Source organism: Mirounga angustirostris, unplaced genomic scaffold (genome assembly GCF_029215605.1).
Source record: "Mirounga angustirostris isolate CCGP_5_RB_7025 unplaced genomic scaffold, mMirAng1.0.hap1 SCAF_10, whole genome shotgun sequence".
Taxonomy (NCBI): Eukaryota; Metazoa; Chordata; class Mammalia; order Carnivora; family Phocidae; genus Mirounga; species Mirounga angustirostris.
Genome location: NW_026991718.1, coordinates 113,389,455 through 113,408,592, shown reverse-complemented (window position 1 = coordinate 113,408,592; position 19,138 = coordinate 113,389,455). Strand labels below are relative to the sequence as shown.

Genomic DNA, 19,138 nt, shown 5'->3' with positions numbered 1-19,138 from the left:
ACTCTGGACCCTACGAGTTAGAGACTAAAGGAGGGGAAGGTGGAGAGAACCATTTGCTTGGGAAAACTGCCCTACATTTTCTTTTTTTTTTTTTTTTTAAGATTTTATTTTATTTATTTGAGAGAGAGAATGAGAGACAGAGAGCGTGAGAGGGAGGAGGGTCAGAGGGAGAAGCAGACTCCCCGCCAAGCAGGAAGCCCGATGCGGGACTCGATCCCGGGACTCCAGGGTCATGACCTGAGCCGAAGGCAGTCGCTTAACCGACTGAGCCACCCAGGCGCCCCTGCCCTACATTTTCTAATATTTTGGTTTAATGACATTGACTTAGCTGCCTGTCTCCTTACTTTATTCTCATATTTTACCTGAGGATTTCCCTCCTGGGACTCTTTTTTTAGCCTGTCAGGTCATTCATTGCCCTTAGGTCTGACAGCACTTGGAGGGTTTTTTTTTTTCCTTCCCTGATTTTATGTTTTTATTTTAATTCCAGTTAACTGTTACTATAGTTGTATATAACTAATATATTAGTTTCAGGTGTATAATATAGTGAATCAGTACTTCCATACATCACCCTTTGCTCATCATAACAAGTGCACTCCTTAATCCCCATCACCTATTTCAGCCATCCCCCCACTCCTCCCTGCTGGTAGCCATAAGTTCTCTATAATTAAGAGTCTGTTTCTTTTTTTTAAGATTTTATTTATTTGTCAGAGAGATTGAGACAGAGGCAGGCAGAGGGAGAAGCAGGCTCCTTGCTGAGCAAGGAGCCCGATGTGGGACTCGATCCCAGGACCCTGGATTATGACCCGAGCCAAAGGCAGACGCTCAACCAACTGAGTCACCCAGGTGTCCTAAGTCTGTTTCTTGATATGCCTCTCTCTCTCTCTCATTTTTTCCCCTTTGCTTGTTTTGTTTCTTAAATTCCACATAGGAGTGAAATCATGGTATTTGTCTTTTTCTGATGGACTTATTTCACTTAGTTTAGCTTTATACTTTCTAGCTCCATCCATGTCATTGTAGATGGCAAGATTTCATTCTTTTTTAGGGCTGAGTAATATTCCATTGTATATACACACCACATCTTTATCCATTTATCAGCGATGGATACTTGGACTGCTTCCTTCTCTTGGCTACTGAAAATAATGCTGCTATAAACATAGTGGTGCATGTGGGCGCCTGGGTGGCTCAGTTGGTTAAGCGACTGCCTTCGGCTTAGGTCATGATCCTGGAGTCCTGGGATCAAGTCCCACGTCAGGCTCCCTGCTCAGCAGGGAGTCTGCCTCTCTCTCTAACCCTCCTCCCTCTCATGCTCTCTATCTCATTCTCTCTCTCAAATAAATAAATAAAATCTTAAAAAAAAAACAAAACATCGTGGTGCATATATCCCTTTGAATTAGTGTTCTTGTATTCTTTGGGTAAATACCTAGTATGTGATTAACTTTTTGAGGAACCTCCATCCTGTTTTCCACAGTGGCTGCCCCAGTTTGCATTCCTACCAATTGTGCACAAGGGTTCCTTTTTCTCCACATCCTTGCCAACACCTGTTGTTTCTTGTGTTGTTGATTTTGCCATTCTGATAGGTGTGAGGTGATATCTCACTGTGGTTTTGATTTGTATTTCCCTCATGGTAAGTGATAAAGAGCATCTTTTCATGTGTCTGTTTGCCATCTGTATGTCTTCTTTGGAGAAATGTCTGTCATGTCCTCTGCCCATTTTTTATTTGGTTTATTTGGTTTTGGGTGTTTTTTTTTTTTTTGGTACATGACGTTGCTAAGCCTCAGATACTAAGACTAACTAATTAATTGCTAAATCTGACTCACAAGTAAATTAGAGTAGAGAATTTGAGTTCAGGCACTCAACGCTATGTTTGTAAGAGACTGACTGTTTATTGGCTATTCATTTTTTTTTTAAGATTTTATTTATTTATTTGAGAGAGAGAGAGAGAGAACATGAGCAGGGGCAGGGGAGAGGGAGAAGCAGGCCCCCTGCTGAGCAGGGAGCTCGATGCGGGGCTCGATCCCAGGACCCTGGGATCATGACCTGAGCCAAAAGCAGATGCTTAACTGAGCCACCCAGGTGCCCCATGGGTGTTGAGTTTTATAAGTTCTTTATATATTTTGGATACTAACACTTTATCAGATATGTCATTTGCAAATATCTTCTCCCATTTCATAGGTTGCCTTTTAGTTTTGTTGATTGTTTCCTTCACTGTGTAGAAGGTTTTTATTTTGATGTAGTCCAAATAGTTTAGTTTTGCATTTATTTCCCTTGCCTCAGGAGAGAAAGTAGTTGTTACAGCTGATGTCAAATAAGTTACTACCTGTGTTCTTTTCTAGGATTTTTATGGTTTCAGGCCTCACATTTAACCTGGTCTTTAATCCATTGTGAATTTATTTTTGTGTATGGTGTAAGGAAGTGGTCCAGTTTCATTCTTTTGCATGTTGCTGTCCAATTTTCCCAACGCCATTTGTTGAAGAGACTGTCTTTTTCCCATTGGATATTCTTTCCTGCTTTGTTGAAGGTTAATAGACCATATAATTGGGGGTTAATTTCTGGGTTTTCTATTCTGTTCTGTTGATCTATGTGTCTATTTTTATGACAGTACCATACTGTTTTGATCTGATTACAGCTTTGTAATATAACTTGAAGTCCAGAATTGTGATGCCTCTAGCTTTGTTTCTCTTTTTCAAGGTTCTTTTGGCTATTTAGGGTCTTTTGTGGTTCCATACAAATTTTAGGATTGTTTGTTCTAGCTCTGTGAAAAATGATGTTGGTATTTTGGTAGGGATTGCATTAAATCTGTAGATTGCTTGGGTAGTTTGGACATTTTAACAATAGTTGTTCTTCCAATCCATGAGCATGGAATGTCTTTCCATTTCTTTGTGTCACCTTCAGTTTTCATCAGTGTTTTATAGATTTTAGAGTACAGGTCTTTCACCTCGGGTTTACGTTTATTCCTAGGTATCTTATTATTTTTGGTGCATTTGTAAATGGGATTGATTCCTTAATTTTTCTTTCTGCTGCTTCATTATTGGTATATAGAAATGCAACAGATTTCTGTATGTTGATTTTTGTGTCTTGTGACTTCACTGAATTTGTTTATCAGTTCTACCAGTTTTTTGATGGAGTCTAGGGTTTTCTGTAGAGAGTATCAGTATAGAGTTTCTGTATAGACTGTCTTCTGCAAATAGTGAAAGTTTTACTTCTTACCAATTTAGATGCCTTTTATTTCTTTTTGTTGTCTGCTGTGGCTAGGACTTCCAGTACTGTGTTGAATAAAAGTGGTAAGAGTGGACATCCTGACCTGAGGGAAAAAGCTCTCAGTTTTTCCCTATTAAGGATGATATTAGCTGAGGGTTTTTCATATGTGGCCTTTATTATGTTGAGGTATGTTCCCTCTAAACCTACTTTGTTGAGGGTTTTTATCATGAATGGATGTTGTACTTTCTCAAATGCTGCTTCTGCATCTATTAAAATGATCATATGATTCTTATCCTTTCTTTTATTGATGTGATGTATCATGTTGATTGATTTGCAAATATGGAACCACTCTGGCAACCTAGGAATAAATCTCACTTGATCATGGTGGATGACTTTTTAGTGCTTGTTGAATTCAGTTTGCTAGTATTTTGTTGAGAATTTTTACATCTGTGTTCATCAGGGATATTGGCCTGCAGTTCTATTTTTAATGGTGTCTTTATCTGTTTTTGGTATCAGGGTAATAATGCTGGCCTCATGGAATGAATTTGGAAGTTTTCCTTCCTTTTCTGTTTTTTGGAATAGTATGAGAAAAATAGGTATTAACACTTCTTTATTTTTATTTTTATTTATTTATTTAAAAGATTTTATTTATTTATTTGAGAGAGACAATGAGATAGAGAGAGCATGAGAGGCAATAGGGTCAGAGGGAGAAGCAGACTCCCTGCCGAGCAGGGAACCCGATGCGGGACTCGATCCCAGGACTCCAGGATCATGACCTGAGCTGAAGGCAGTCGCTTAACCAACTGAGCCACCCAGGCGCCCCTTTATTTTTATTTTTTAAAAAAGATTTATTTGAGAGAAAGTGAGCAAGTGAGAGAGAGAGAGAGAGGAGCAGGGGGAGGGGCAGAGGGAGAGGGAGAAGCAGACTCCCTGCTGAGCAGAGAGCCCAACGTGGGGCTTGATTCCAGGACCCTGGGATCATGACCTGAGCCGAAGGCAGACACTTAACTGACTGAGCCACCGAGGCGCCCCTTAACTCTTCTTTAAATGTTTGGTAGGATTCACCTGTGAAGCCATCTGGTCCTGGGCTTTTGTTTGTTGGGAGTTTTATGATTACTGATTCAGTTAGCACTTGGAGTTTTTGAAATGTCATTACTTACAAGTAGGCTCTGAGCAGTCATTCTTGGACCATTCACTACCAACATTATGTCATTCTGTGGGTATCATGAAAAAAAATCTAAAAGATGGTAACATAGAATATTTGGAATCAAAGTAACTTGAGTAATTGTTTTATTCTTCTGTGTCTTAGTTTTCTCATGTGACATAAGGATAATAATAAAATGCTTCTCATATGAAGTTCAGTGAGATTATAACTTGTAAAGAGTGTAGCACAATGAAATAGATAGTAAGTACTTATTAGATGGGAGCGATCATTAAAAGATTTTGCTTCTAAAACAGACTGTGTATATTAGGGTATGCTGAGCCTTTATTGTGTGTCTGGTCATGATCTCCTTTAGACCCTTTCCACTGACCTTCATGGCAGTCTTTGGGAACTCTTCCTCAGATGCTGGTTTGACCTGGGAAGATTGGTTTCTGCTTTCAATGTCCATCTGCTGAGGAAAATATTTGTTATGGCTCTTCACCTCAGTTCTTTATTCAAAAGGCATTTTAAAAATTTTAAAATTTGAAATGTGAAGTATGAAGAAGTAAGACATACATATGGTAAATAATTCAAACAGTACAATAGGTGTCTATAATTGGTCAGTTTCCCTACTATCTTTTTCTCCTAATTCAGTTCCTTTTTGTGAAGGCCAGCACTTTCAGAAGGTGGAGGAGGGACAGTAAAGTATCTCCCAAACTGAGTAGGCACTTTGAGACTGGAAAATGAGGCAGGTGACTCTACAGTTTACCCAGAGTTTTACTCAGTGTAACTGACAGGGGATTGGGTGGGTGACAGGTGCTGCACAACTATTCTGTTTGCCTGGACTTTACTCCACAGATTTTATAAGAACAAGGGGATGTGCAGAGGGCCTCATGGTGAGGCCCAAAGGTCTGACATTTAACAGACCTTGTGGCACCACCCGTGTGCCAGAAGGCTGGGGGGAAAGAAACTATATTATGTCTACTAGTTATCTAAATAAATTTATGAAAGACCAGAACAAGCCTTCCTGCGTTCTGGTCAGGGCATACTTTAACCTTCAAGGGGCCTGGGAACATGTAGCCTAGAGGGAGGTCATCACATAGACATGAAAGAGATGGAGGGCCAAAGATGGAGTCAGTATTGTCAGCACTCCTACAAGCACTTTTTTCATTTTCTAATAAGTCTTTTCAGAGATAGTCTCTGTATATACATTGATTAGTGTCTCTATTTTACACAATGGTTACACATCATACACGCTATTAATAGCTTTATTGAGGTATGTGTAACTAACATACAACTGATATGCACATATTTAAAGTGTACAATTTGATAAGTTTCAACATATATACACCCATGAAACCATCCCTAAATCAAGAGAGTGAGTAAACCCATCACCTCCGAAATTTTTCTCATATTTCTTTGTAGTCCCTCTCTCCTCTGATGCCGCATTCCCAAGCTACCATGGATTTTTCTGCCACACATTTTGACATGTTGTATTTTTATTTTCATTAATTTCAAAATACTTTCCAATTTCCCTTTTGATTTCTTTTTTGACCCATGCGTTATTTAGAATGAGGTTAATTTCCACATATTTGGGGATTTTCCTGAGAGCTTTATGTGTACTGATTTCTAATTTAATTCCATTGTGGCCAGAGAACATAATTGGTATGACTTTAATCATTTGAATTTATTGAGACTTGTTTAGCCGCTCAATATATCTGTCTTGGTAAATGTTCATTGTACACTGGTGAAGAATATGTATTCTGTTGTTGGGTGTAGAGTTCTATAAATGTCAGTCAATTCAGGTTGTTGTTCAAGTCTATATATCCTTGCTTACTTATCAAGTTCTTCTATCAACTATTGAGAGGGAGGTATCGAAATTTTTAAAAATAGTTATGGATTTGTCTCTTTTCCCCTTGCAATTTTATCATGTTTTGCCTCATATATTTTGAAGCTCTGTTAATAGGTGAATAAACATTTAGGATTTTTATGTTCCCTTGATTAATTGATTTCTTTGTCATTATGAAATGACCTCATTTATCCTTGGAAATTTTTTTTCAAGATTTTATTTTTTATTTATTTTAAAAGATTTTATTTATTTATTTGACACACAGAGAGAGAGCACAAGCAGGGGGAGCGGCAGGCAGAGGGGAGGGAGAAGCAGGCTCCCCGCTGAGCAGGGAGCCCAATGCGGGGCTCTATCCCAGGACCCTGGGATCATGACCTGAGCCGAAGGCAGACGCTTACTGAGCCACCCAGGCACCCCTCAAGATTTTATTTTATTTATTTATTTTTTAAAGATGATTTATTTATTTATTTGACAGAGAGAGACACAGCGAGAGAGGGAACGCAAGCAGGGGGAGTGGGAGAGGGAGAAGCAGGCTTCCTGCTGAGCAGGGAGCCCGATGCAGGGCCCGATCCCAGGACCCTGGGACCATGACCCGAGCCAAAGGCAGCTGCTTAACGACTGAGCCACCCAGGCGCCCCTCAAGATTTTACTTTTAAGTAATCTCTACACCCAATGTGGGGCTTCAACTCACAACCCCGAGGTCAAGAGCTGCATGCTCCACTGAGCGAGCCAGCCAAGCACCCCTCCCTGGTAATATTTTTTGCTTTAAAATCTACATTGTCTAATATTATTATAACCACTTTGGCTGAATTCTCCCTTCTTCCCTTTTTATTGAAATGTAATTCAAATCCCAGTAATTTCACCATTTTAAAGTACACGATTCAGTGGGTTTTAGTATATTCATAAGTTTGTGCAACCATCACCACTATCTAATTCCAGAACATTTTAATTACCCCAAAAAGAAACCTTATACCCAATAGTGGGTCACTCCTCCCCCATCCCTTTGCAAATACTACTGTACTGTCTCTGGATTTTCCTATTCTGGACATTTCATATATATACATAATCATACAGTATGTGGCCTTTGTGTCTACTTTCACTAAGCACAATGTTTTCAAGGTTCATCCATGTTGTATAATGTGTCAGTTCTTAATTCTCTTTTTTTATGGTTGAATAATGTCAATCAATGTAATATTCCATGGTAATAGAATGTATTGATTACTCAGTTCAATCTCCTTACTACTTATAGGTCTATTTATATTTTCCATTTCTTTATGAGTCAGAATTTGAAGTTTGTGTGTTTCTAGGAATTTGTCCATTTCAACCAGGTTATCTAATTTGTTGGCATACAGTTGCTCATAGTATTCTTTCTATAATCCTTCGTATTTTTCTAAGATTGGTAATGTCCCCACTTTCATTTCTGATTTAGGAATTTGAGTCTTCTCTTTTTTCTTTGTCAGTCTAGATAAAATTCTGCCTATTTTGTTGATCTTTTCAAGGAACCAACTTTTGTTTTCATTGTTTCGTTTTTCTTTTCTCTATTTCATTTATCTCTGCTCTACTCTTTATTGTTTTCTTCTTCTACTTGCTTTGGCTTTAGGACTCTCTCTAGTCCATAGGTGGGGGGTAGGTTACTGATTTTTTTCTTTTTCTTTTTAAAAACAGACTATTTTTTTAGAGCAGTTTTTAGATTTACAGCAAAATTGACTGGTAAGCACAGAGAATTCCCTCCTGCCACATATGCACAGCCTCCCTCACTATCAACATCCCACACCAGAGTGGCACATTTGTTAAAACTGATGAATGTACATTGACTCATCTTTATCACCCAAGTCCACAGTTTGTTTATACTAGGATTCTTTCTTGGTGTTATACATTTTATAGGTTTTGACAAATGTAGAATGACTTGTATCTACCATTATAATTTCACTGCCCTAATAAATAGTTTCACTGCCTTAAAATTCCTCATGCTCTGCCTGTTCATCCCTAACCCCCAACCCCGAGCAACCACTGAATTTTTTATTATCTCCGTAGTTTTGCCTTTTCCAGAATGTTGTATAGTTGGACTCATACGTTATGTGGCCTTTTCATTTTTTAAAAAGATTTTATTTATTTTGAGAGAAAGAGATGTGTGAGAGAGCGCATGAGCAGTGGGGAGGGGTAGATGGAGAGGGAGAAGCAGACTCCCCCCTAAGCAGGGAGCCCGACACGGGACACGATCCCAGAATCCTGGGATCATGACCTGAGCCGAAGGCAGCCGCTTAACTGACTCAGCCACCCAGGTGCCCTATGTGGCCTTTTCAGATTGGCTTCTTTCACTTAGTAACATGCATTTAAAGTTTCTCCATGTCTTTTCATGGCTTTAAAGTTCGTTTCCTTTTAGTGCTGAACATTATTCCGTTGTAAGGATGTGTTACAAAGTGTATTTTCCATTCACCTAATGAAGGGCGTCATGGTTGCTTCAAGTTGTAGCCATTATGAATAAAACTGCTTATAAACATCTGTGCACAGGTATTTATGTGCACATAAGTTTACAGCTCATCAGGGTATATGTCAAGGAGCATGATTGCTGGCTATGTGGTAAGAGTATGTTTAGTTTGTAAGAACCTGCCAAAGTGTTTTCCAAAGTGGCTGCACTGTTTTGCATACCCACCAGCAGTGAATGAGAGTTCCTGTAGCTCTACCTCCTTGCCAGCCTGTGGTGGTGTCAGTGTTTTGGATTTTAGCTATTCTCATAGGTGTATATAGGTATTTTGTATTATTTGCAATTCCCTAATGACATGTTGAACATCTTTCCATATGTTTATTTGCCATCTGAGTATCTTCTTTGGTGAGGTATCTGTTGAGATCTTCTGTCTACTTTTTAATCAAGTTGTTAATTTTCTTCTTACTGGGTTTTAAGAGTTCTTTGTGTATTTTGAATACCAGTCCTTTATTAGATATGTGTCTTACAAATATTTTCTTCCTGACTGTGGCTATCTTCTCTTTTTTTTTTTCTTTTTTACAGATTTTACTTATTTGAGAGAGACAGGGCACAAGTGGGGGGGTACAGAGGGAGAGGGAGAAGCAGACTCCCCACTGAGCAGGGAGCCTGTCATGGGGCTTGATCCCAGGACCCCGGGATCACGACCTGAGCTAAAGTCAGACACAACTGGCTGAGCCACCCAGGTGCCCCTGTCTTCTCATTTTCTCAACTGCATCTTTTACAGAGTTTTTAATTTTCATGAAGTCCAACTTTCTTTTTAAAATATTTTATTTATTTATTTGAGAGAGAGAATGTGAGCATGAGCAGGGTGGGGGCAGAGGGAGAGGAAGAAGCAGGCTTCCCACTGAGCAGGGAGCCTGATGCAGGGCTCGATCCCATGACACATGACCTGAGCCAAAGGCAGATGCTTAACCGACTGAGCCACCCAGATGCCCCTAATGAAGTCCAACTTAACAGTTTTCTTTTTCTTGGATTGTGCTTTGATGGTGTACCTGAAAAGTCACTGGCAAACCCAAGGTTGTCTAGATTTTCTCCTATGTTATATTATAGGATTTTTATAGTTTTGCATTTTATGTTTTATCTTTGATCCATTTTGAGTTAAATTTTGTGATGAATGTAAGATCTATTTCTAGATTTGCTTTTTTTGGCATGTGGATGTCCAGTTCCAGTACCATTTGTTGAAAAGATTATCTTTTCTCCATTGTCTTGCTTTTGCTCCTTTGTCAAAGATGAGTTAATTATATTTGTGTGGGTCTATTTTTGGGCTGTCTATTCTGTTCCATTGATCTATTTGACCTTTTTCCAATACCACACTTTATTGATTATTGTAGCTTTATATTAAGTCTACAAGTTGATTAGGGTCAGTCTTTGTTGTTTTCCCTCAATACGTATTGGCTATTCTGGGTCTTTTGTCTTCCTATATAAACTTCAGAATCAGTTTGTCAGTACGCACAAAATAACTTGCTGGGACTCTATAGATCAGGTTGGGAAGGACTGACATGTTGACAATATTGAGTCTTCCAGCCGTGAACATGGAATCTCTCTTCATTTATTTACTTCTTTGATTTCCTTCATCAAGAGTTTTATAGTTTTCCTCATGTAGATCTTTTGTATATTTCATTAGATTTGTATACTTAAATATTTCATTTTTGGGGGTGCCTGTGTGAATTTGTTTTTAATTTCAAATTCCAATTTCCAGTATATAGGAAAGCAATTGACTTTTACATATTAAATTTGTATTCTGCAATCCTGCTGTAATTGCTTATTATGTCAGATTTTTTGTCGGTTCTTTCACATAATCTACATAGACAGTCATGTTATGTATGAATAAAGACAGTTTTATTTCTTTCTTCCCAATCTGTGTACCTTTTACTTATTTACTTACTTATTGCATAGCCAGGGCTTCTAATATGATGTTGGAAAGGAAGGGTGAGAGGCAAATCTTTGCCTTGTTTCTAATTTTAGCAAGAAAGCTTCTAGTTTCTTACTGTTAAGTATGATGTTAACTGTACCTTCTTTGTAGATGTCGCTATCAAGGTGAGGAAGTCCTCCTCTGTTGCTTGCTGAGTTTTTATCATGAATGATGTTGGTTTTGTGAAATACTTTTTCAGCATCTATTGTTTGATCATGTGATGTGATGGATTACGTTAATTGATTTTCAAATGTTGAACCAGCCTTGCATATTAGAATAAATCCCACGTGATCTTGGTGTATAATTATTTGTATACAATGTTGTATTTGATTTGCTAATATTTTGTTAAGGATTTTTGCATCTATGTTCATCAGAGATATTGGTCTGTATATTCTTTTCTTGTAATGTTTTTGTCTGATTTTGGCATTAGGATAATAATGCCGGTCTCACAGTATGAGTTAGGAAGTATTCCCTCTTCTGCAGTCTTATGGAAGAGATTAGTATAATTTCTTCCTTTTTTTTTTTAAGATTTTATTTATTTATTTGACAGAGAGAGAGACAGTATGAGAGGGAACACAAGCAGGGGGAGTGGGAGAGGGAGAAGCAGGTTTCCTGCGGAGCAGGGAGCCCGACGCAGGGCTCGATCCCAGGATCCTGGGATCATGACCTGAGCTGAAGGCAGACACTTAACGACTGAGCCACCCAAGCGCCCTCTTTTCCCTTTTTTAATTTAGACACTTACAGGTATAAATTTCCCCTGGTCACTGTTTTTAGTGTATCCCTTAAATTTTGGTGGGTTGTGTTTTTGTTTTCATTCATATTATTTTCTAATTTTTCCTTTTGATTTCTTTAACCCATTGCTTAAGAGTTTTTTGTTTTTTGTTTTTTTTTTGAACTTTCCAAATTTCCCTCTGTTACAGATTGTTCTTTTCATTTCATTGTGGTCATTGAAAATACCTTGTATGACTTCAGTCTTTTTGAATTATTGGGAATTGTTTGTCATCTGAAATATTGTCTCTCCTGGAGAATGTTCTATCTGTACTTGAGAAGAACATGTATTTTCTTGTTGGTGGTAGATTCTATATATGTTTGCTATGTCTGCTTGGTTTATAGTGTTTTTCAAACCTTCTACTTTCTTGTTTACCTTTTGTGTAATTGTTCTTTCCACCATTGAAAGTAAGATGTTGTGCTCTCCATCTGTTACTATTGAATTGTCTATGTCTGCTTTCAGTTCTGTCAGAGTTTGCTCCATAACTTTTGGGCTTATATGCACATACGTTTGTAATTGTTATATCATTTTGATAAATTGCCTTTTTATTATTATATAATGCCCTTTGTCTCTTATAACAGTTTGTTTTAAAGTTTATTTTGTGGGGGTGCCTGGGTGCCTCAGTCAGTTAAGCAGCTGTCTTCAGCTCAGGTCATGATCTTGGGATCCTGGGATTGAGCCTTTGTTGGACTCTGAGTTCAGCAGGGAGCCTGCTTCTCCCTCTAACCTCTGCCCCTTCTTCCTCCCACCCCCCGCCCTGCTCATTCTCTTTCGCAAATTAATAAATAAAATTTTTTTTAAAAATAACATTTGTTTTGTGTAATACTAGTATAGTTTCCTCAATCGTCCTTTGGTTACCTTTTTTTTTTTTTAAAGATTTTATTTATTTATTTGACACAGAGAGAGAGACAGCAAGAGAGGGAACACAAGCAGGGGGAGTGGGAGAGGGAGAAGCAGGCTCTCCACTGAGCAGGGAGCCCGATGTGGGGCTAGATCCCAGGACCCCGGGATCGTGACCTGAGCCAAAGGCAGACGCTTCACGACTGAGCCACCCAGGCGCCTCTGGTTATCATTTGAATGAAATATCTTTTTCCATTCCTTCACTTTCAGCTTATTTATGTCTTTGGTGCTAAAAGTGAGTTTCTCCTCTTGGTTTTGCCCATTTCTCAGACTTTCCTTGTTTTTGATGACCTTGACAGTTTTTTATTTTTTAAAGATTTTATTTATTTGTCAGAGCACAAGCATGGGGAGCTGCAGGCAGAGGGAGAAGCAGGCTCTCCGCTGAGTAAGGAGACCCACGTGGGACTTGATCCCAGGAGCCTGGGATCATGACCTGAGTGGAAGGCAAACACTTAGCTGACTGAGCTACCTAGAAGTCCCGACCTTGACAGTTTTGAGAACTGATCAGATACTTTGTAGATTGCCCCTCAATTGGAATTTGTCACATGTTTTTCTCATGATCAGACTACAGTTATGTGTTTGGGGGAGGAAGACTACAGAGATAAAGTACCATTTTCATCACATCGTAAGGGTACATATGTTAATATGATTTATCACTATTCATGTTACCCTTGATCACTTGGCTTGAGGTAGTGTTTGTCAGGTTTCTTCATTGTAAAGTTGCTTTCCCCCCTCTTTCCATACTGTGCTTTTGGGAGAAAAGTCACTGTGCAGCTGAGACTTACCTAGTGGGAAGTTATGCTCCACCTCCATGAAAGTGAAGTAGCTGTTCAGTTAGGGTTTTTCTGCACAGGAGGTTTTTCTGTTCTCCCCTCATTTATTTACTGAATAATTTGTTTATATCAGTATAGACCGCTGGCTATTTATTTTATACTTTGGGTTATAACCCAGTACCACTTTGTTTATTCTGTTGGTCCTGTTGTTGCAGCTTTTGCAGCCCTTTCAGTTGGCCCTGTAACTTTGACACACTTCCATCATTGTGGTTTTCTTGAGTACTTTCTTACTTTCAGTAATTAATAAGATGCTTCAGGGTCATCTTTTATATTTTTTCTCTAGTTCTAGAATTAGCCATTTCTGCAAGGGGTCCTGATTACTTTTATTGAGAATGATATTAGAAACCAACATCTGGGTGGTTTGTTGCTCCTGTGGATTGGAAGGTTTTTGTTTTGTTTTTCTTTTTTGAGATTTTATTTATTTATTTAATTTTATTTTTTTATTTTTTTTTAAAGATTTTATTTATTTATTTGAGAGAGAGAATGAGACAGCACAAGAGGGAAGAGGGTCAGAGGGAGAAGCAGACCCCCCGCTGAGCAGGGAGCCCGATGCGGGACTCAATCCCGGGACTCCAGGATCATGACCTGAGCCGAAGGCAGTCGCTTAACCAACTGAGCCACCCAGGCGCCCTATTTATTTATTTTAGAGAGAGAGTGAGAGAACGGGGAAGGAGAGGGACAGCGGGAGGGGGAGGGAATGGGAAAGAATCTCAAGCAGACTCTGTGCTGAACAGGGAGCTGACATGGGGTTTGATCCCACAATCCTGAGATCATGACCTGAGCTGAAACCAAAGTCAGACGCTCAACCAACTGAACCACCTGGAAGGTTTTTGTTTTTATTTTTTATTGCACTGTCAGCTCTCCTAGAGCTGAGCCTGCTGATTTTTAAAGTTCCAGGTGTTAAGCTCCTCTGATGGTAAGAACTCATGAAATTCAGCCCTTCTGATTTTCAAAGTCAAGTGTTATGGGGATTCGTCTTCCCAGTCTTCCTGTGTGGGTTCCCTGTGCCTGGGATGCCTGGTGTGAGGGTCTGTCTTTCTCCCCTCGTAGCACCCAGCACCTGCGGCATCCCTCCCTCCCACAGACAGCCCTACGGGTCCATTTAGCTCCCCACCATTTCTCTTCCCTTCCTACCCTCCTCAGTGTGGCTTCTTCTCTACATTTAGCTGTGGAGAGTCTTTTCTGCCAGTCTTCAGGTCATTTTCTGGGTTATTTACACTGATGTGGGTGTTATCTAGTTGTATTTGTGGGATGAAGTGAGCTTGGGGTCCTTCTACTCCACCATTTTCCCTGGAAGTCTCTGTTTTGTTTAGTCTCTGTTTAGAAGTCTCTGTTTAGAAGTCTGTTTCAAATGGAGGCGAGGCATTTAGTATATTCACAATTTTGTGCAACCACCACCTCTATCTAGTTCCGAAATATTTGTCATTCCAGAAGAAAACTCCATACCCATTAAGCAGTTATGCTCCTTAGCCACTCCCTGCCTTCCTGGTGACTACCATTTTGCATTCTGTTTCTATGAATTTACCTATTTTAATTATTTCATGTATACTGAATCATACAATATATGATGTTCTTTGCCTGGCTTTGTTCACCGAGCATAATCTTTTCAAGGTTGATCGCCATTGTAGCATGTATCAATACCTCATTCCTTTTTATGGCTGAAGAATATTCTTTTGTGTGTGCATGCATCTGCGTGCGTGTGCGTGCGTGTGCGTGCGTGTGCGTGTGTACATACCACACGTGTTTATCCGTTCATTTATAGATGAATATTTGAACATCTTAAATGTTGAGTTGTTCAGATGTTTTGGCTATTGTGAACAGTGCTGCTATGAACAATCATGTACAGCATTTGTTTGAATGCCTGTTTTCAGTTCTTTTGGGCATATACCTAGGAGCGGAATTACTGGGTCATATGTAAATTTTATGTTTAACTTTTTGAGGGACAGCCAGTCTGTTTTCCACAGAGACTGAACCATTTTTACCTTCCCACTAGCAATGCATGAGGGTTCCAATTTCTCTGTATGCTCACAGTGGTGGAAAGGTTGTTGTTGTGTGTTTTTTTTTTTAAGATTTTATTTATTTGTCAGAGAGAGAGCACAGGCAGGGTAAGTGGCAGGCAGAGGGAGAAGCAGGCTCCCTGCTGAGCAAGGAGCCCAATGTGGGACTCGATCCCAGGATCCTGGGATCATGACCTGAGCTGAAGGCAGATGCTTAACTGACTGAGCCACCCAGGCGTCCCATGGAAAGGGTTTTAAGTAGGAGCATATGTTTTACTAAGAGCACTCTGACTGGGGCACCTGGGTGGCTCAGTCGTTAAGTGTCTGCCTTCGGCTCGGATCGTGATCCCAGGGTCCTGGGATTGAGCCCCGCATTGGGCTCCCTGCTCAGCTGGAGGCCTGCTTCCTCTCCCCACTGCTTGTGCTTTCTCTCTCTCATTGTGTCTCTCTCTGTCAAATAAATAAGTCAAATCTTAAAAAGAAAAAAAAAAAAAGAGCACTCTGGTTGCCAGGTAGAGACTAGATGGTAGGTGGCAAGGGCAGAAGCAGGGGGACCAGGTGCCCTGGTAAGTGATGATGATGACTTGGACTAGGATGGTGAGAGAGAAGCAAACAGATGGGAGATGTGTTCTTGAGGCAGAATCAATAAGACTTGGTCTGTTAGTGAAAGAGAGGAATCAAGAATGATTCCAGGTGTCTGGCTAGGGAACCTGAGTGGATTGTATTACCATTTACCGAGATGGGATTGACTATGGGAGGTGTGGCCTGGGGAGAAATCAAGACCTAAGGTTTGGACAGAAGGCTGAAGGTAATAGTGTGATTTGGCCTTTGTTTTATGGGGTGCTGCCCCTTGCTGTGAGGGAAGCCTAGTATCTGGTGCTGCTTTCCCTCCCTGGTCTTTGTGTCCACAATCGGAGTTCTTTTGGATCTAGAACAGACACTGGGCACAAGGCATAGAGTCTTTGCCTAATGTAGAGATTACAGTTGTGTTTTTCAATATCCCTCTTGCATACTTTTCTGGGGTTCTTTGCATTTATTGGTCTCCTGACTGCTTGGCTTATCTTTCCTCCCCCAGCCACTTGGCATGGCCTGTAGTTCTTAAGCTGGGACCTAGATCATTTGCTGCCCTATTCATGGTATTGCCAGGCTCTTCCCTGCTCTTTTGTATTCAGCTTTTAGTGTTTGTACTGTGCCCCTGGATGTTTAGGGGGAAGTTGGATTCTAGCCCCTGTGTGATTTTCACGTTGGGCCAACGGGTAAAAGAAAGCACTTGGATGGATGCCTGGGTGGCTCAGTCAGTTAGGCGGCTGCCTTCAGCTCAGGTCATGATCCCAGGGACCTGGGATCGAGTCCCGCATTGGGCTCCCTGCTCAGTGGGGAGTCTGCTTCTCCTTCTCCCTCTGCCTGCCACTCCCCCTGCTTGTTCTCATGCTTCTCTCTGTCAAATAAATAAATAAAAAAACCTTAAAAAAAAAAAAAGAGGAAAAGAAAGCGCTTGGAATTAGAGAGGGGAGAAAAGAGATATGGGAAGAAAAGTCTTAATCACTGTCAGGATTGTCCCCTAGTGCACTAGATAAATTCACCCTGGGTTTGTTGCCTCATTATTCATACTATTAATTTTTATGTCCCTAGTAAATAGTGCTTTTACTAGTCATAAATACAAGATGAAATTTCTATTTGTATGAATTGAAGACAAAGGAGTCATTTTTTTTTGCATGAAAACAGGTTAATTATTAAAGAAGTGATTGCAGAATGCCAAAAATCCCTGGATTCTTGCTTTTCTTGCACTTGTTAATTCAAGATCATGTTGGTGATATTCCAAAGAATAGTTGGCATGTTCAGAACACTCTTCTACTTGGTTCCTTAATGATAAGGATGTCCTTGGTTCAATATTTCTTAGAGAAGTTTTAGAATGCTTTCATTCTGGAAAATTCTCTAGCATCAGATGTGCTAGGTTTAGTTTGCTGCCTGAAGATCATTCTATGAGGGGATACAAGACAACTAATTATACTCTTAAATACATAAGCTGACTGCAGGCATGGGCTGAGCTAGCCAGTGCACTCCGTCTCCCTGCCCATAGCGCTTGCTTCAAGGATGGAACAAGTCAGAATAATGGGAATCTGAGAGGTTATTTCTGGGTGGTTGTTGTTTGAACCATTCCAGAAGGAAATAGAGAGTGAAGCTCCCGGTAGGTAGAGACCTTCATGTACAGCCAAAATAGAGCCACCTAGAAATAGTAGAGCCAAGAGATGGATTCTGGTGTCATCATTTGGGCCCTGAATCAGGCCACTCCTGAAGCTAGTCTCATCCCTGGATGTTCACTGCGTATAATTTTATTGTTGTTGCATTAACCAGTTCTGGTTGGGCTATCATTCGTAGCTGTAGCTGGAACACAGTTGATGTTCATCTAATCCAATCCCTTGACTCAAGGCTGACTTCGGTAGGGCTAAGTGATATGTCCAAGGCCACTCAGAGCCATGGAGTGTAAGAGCAGGAAGCAGAAAACCAACACTGAGGTAAATGCTGATTTACTCTGCTCTATACTCTGATAGTTGATTTGGCCACAGATCTAGGGAAATTTGGGGGTTAAGTAAAAACACGAAAATACAACTTCTGAGATTTGAGCCAAAATGAAAGAAGTTGTTATTTTCCCAGTTGGATTACATACTCGATAAGCATGTTTATCAAGAATGAAACATCTAGGGGCACCTGGGTGGTTCATTTGTTAAGCATCTGCTTCGGCTCAGGTCATGATCCCAGGGTCCTGGGATGGAGTCCAGCATCGGGCTCACTGCTCGGCAGGAAGCCTGCTTCTCCCTCTCGCACTCCCTCTGCTTGTGTTCCCCCCTCTCGCTGTCTCTCTCTCTGTCAAATAAATAAATAAAATCTTAAAAAAAAAAAAAGAATGGAACATCTAAGGGTGATGAGGATTCTAAACTTATTTGCTCTCTCGTATATCTTCCCTTGTTCTACCCTCATCCTTTACTGTTTTTCTGGTGACAAATTTAAATAAAAATCCCATTCTTTTACCTGTTTCTTAGGAAGCAAGTTCTCTTTGAAATTTTCTCTGGGTTTAAGGTTAGATAGATGGGAAGAAGGAGGGAAATTTGAGTCAGGGTGGCAAAGAATGAGAGGCTCTAGCATAAAGAAGGTAACAGTGTGGATGAGTCAGGCATATGTGGTAGGAATCTTTCCAAAGAAGGGTTTGAGGCATATTTAGAAAAGTATGAGAGTCCTCGTGGAGATGGATAGCTTATTTGCCTGCATATAACCAAGAGTGTCTCAGTTTTAGGACTTGTGACTAAAGGGACAGTAGGCAATGAATCTGCCTAGGAAAGAGTGGGGAGATTGGTTGGAGCTGGTAAGGCAGCCTGGAACAGACTGAGGCTGAGGCCCGTTGGCGCCCTTCATTCCTGTGAAGGTTGAAGTACAGAATAGGCCTTAGTGCAAAAGGAAAATATTTGTATTTCTCTCTTACCGATTTAAGTACTTCAACCTGGGCTTTGGTTAGAGGATTTGAGGTTATTCCTGATGGCACATTCCATGTACTTATCATTTCTGAAATAAAGGAGATTTTTATGATACGTGTTGAAAAAACAATGACCAGGCTGGGTTGTTTTAGCCACAGTCAACCAGAGGGATCTCTGGTCAGTGTACGGCTCTAGGAGAAATTGTTCCCCTGCCCATTCAATGGACAGATTTAGACATAGACTCTCTTAGTCTTGTGTGTGTGTGTGTGTGTATGGGTGAATTTATAAGGATCAGAAATGACCCTAGAAATAACTGGAAACCTGGTGGGTAGTCTATGTGCCAAAACCTCAAATGAGAGGAAAAGGCTTGTTGCCCAGGCCCCAGAGTCATGTACTCTGGGACTTGGGAAATGTTATCAGTTTCCTGCTTTGACTGTCTTGGAAGCCAGTATCCCACTATGTCCTATCATTCCTTTCTTCCGGATATATTTGGGGACATTGGAGGGAATTTTTGTTTCTCAGCTTCCCTGGCGTGAGGACTGGGAATGCTCCTTGCTCCAACTCCGCACACATGTGCACTTTGC

The 19,138-nt window shown here is 40.3% G+C and overlaps 1 protein-coding gene across 1 annotated transcript in view; it reads left to right on the top strand.

Annotated features, from left to right (window-relative positions):
- The window catches only part of CDK5RAP1 (CDK5 regulatory subunit associated protein 1), a 110,519-nt gene that overhangs the window by 38,392 nt on the left and 52,989 nt on the right, over window positions 1–19,138 (top strand). The window lies entirely within an intron of this gene.